The sequence below is a fragment of the Alexandromys fortis genome, unplaced genomic scaffold (assembly GCF_014885135.2).
Source record: "Alexandromys fortis isolate MF-2015 unplaced genomic scaffold, M_Fortis_MF-2015_v1.1 scaffold_1584, whole genome shotgun sequence".
NCBI lineage: Eukaryota > Metazoa > Chordata > Mammalia > Rodentia > Cricetidae > Alexandromys > Alexandromys fortis.
This window is the reverse complement of record NW_026069461.1, coordinates 7,836-9,056: the sequence shown is the minus strand read 5'-3', so window position 1 is coordinate 9,056 and position 1,221 is coordinate 7,836. Positions and strand designations below refer to the sequence as shown.

The window sequence follows — 1,221 nt, the reverse complement described above, 5'->3', positions numbered from 1 at the left end:
TACGTCTGGGCATCAAACTGAATCCCTAGTTATGGGGCCTCAGAGATTTAGCGAGATGCTGAAAATACCATTCAAGCTGGAATTAGAAAATGAACCCGGCAGAGCCGATTTAAAGCATATTGTTATAGATGGATGTAATGTTGCATTTACCCATGGCATGAAAAAGTTTTATAGTTGTCGTGGGATAGTGATTGCCGTTGAATATTTTTGGAAGCTTGGACACAGGAACATCACAGTTTTTGTGCCTCAGTGGAGAACAAGGTGCAGTCCTAATGTCACAGAACAGCACTTCTTGACACAGCTTGAGGAGCTTGGAATACTAGCACTAACTCCTTCCAGAATGGTGTTTGGAGAACGAATTGTCTCTCATGTTGACATGTTCCTACTACAATTAGCAGAGAAGACAGGGGGTGTCCTTGTAAGCAATAATAACTTCAGAAAGTTTGTGAATAAGTCAGTGTCCTGGAGAGAATCTATTTCTAAAAGATTGCTTCAGCACAGGTTTGTGGGAGACGTATTTATGGTTCCCGATAACCCTCTGGGAAGAAAGGGGCCTCGGCTAGATGAATTCCTTCGAAAGGAGGGCTCTGTTAGAGACATGCAGCCTCTACTCAGTGCCCTGCCAAATGTGGACTGGTTTTCCCGGAGCCGTAAAAACCAAGTAGCCAACACCAGGCACCAGCCTGCATCTGGGAACCTGGGAGCCTCTTCAGGTCCTTGGCCCCCTCAGCAGCCCCACTTCACATCCCTGGCCAGCATCCCGGGTAGAGAGAAGAAACATCTCATGCCGGCACAGAGATATTCTGCAGAGACCAGCGAGCTGAGGGAGGCCCCGCTGAAGATCTTCCATGATTCTAAGCAAAAACAGAAGATTAGCAAGATCATCGTAGCTCAGCCAATTCTGAAAGAACCTAAACGTCCTTTCTGGCCTGGTGTTGGACATAAGTCTTGGCCGAGAGCCCAAGCGTGATGTGGACCCAAATGAGCTGCCAACTGTGGACAACCATGGTGGGAAGAAGCCTTCCAGAGTGAATGGGGCTGCTCTGGATTTCCTAACAAATGAAAGGAATGTGTTTTATGTTTACACAAATCTGGATTTTCCAAGCCAGTTTTACTTCTATGTATAAAATTTGCTGCTAATACAGATTTATCCTTTTCTGTAAAAGGAAGGTGCATTTTCTGCCTTTTCAGAACTGTGTATCAGCAGTTCCTCTTGAGTGT

The 1,221-nt window shown here is 45.7% G+C and overlaps 1 pseudogene; it reads left to right on the top strand.

Annotated features, from left to right (window-relative positions):
• The first annotated feature begins 31 nt into the window (after positions 1 to 31).
• LOC126496187 (NEDD4-binding protein 1-like) lies at positions 32 to 1,008 on the top strand (annotated as a pseudogene).
• Positions 1,009 to 1,221: the final 213 nt, after the last annotated feature.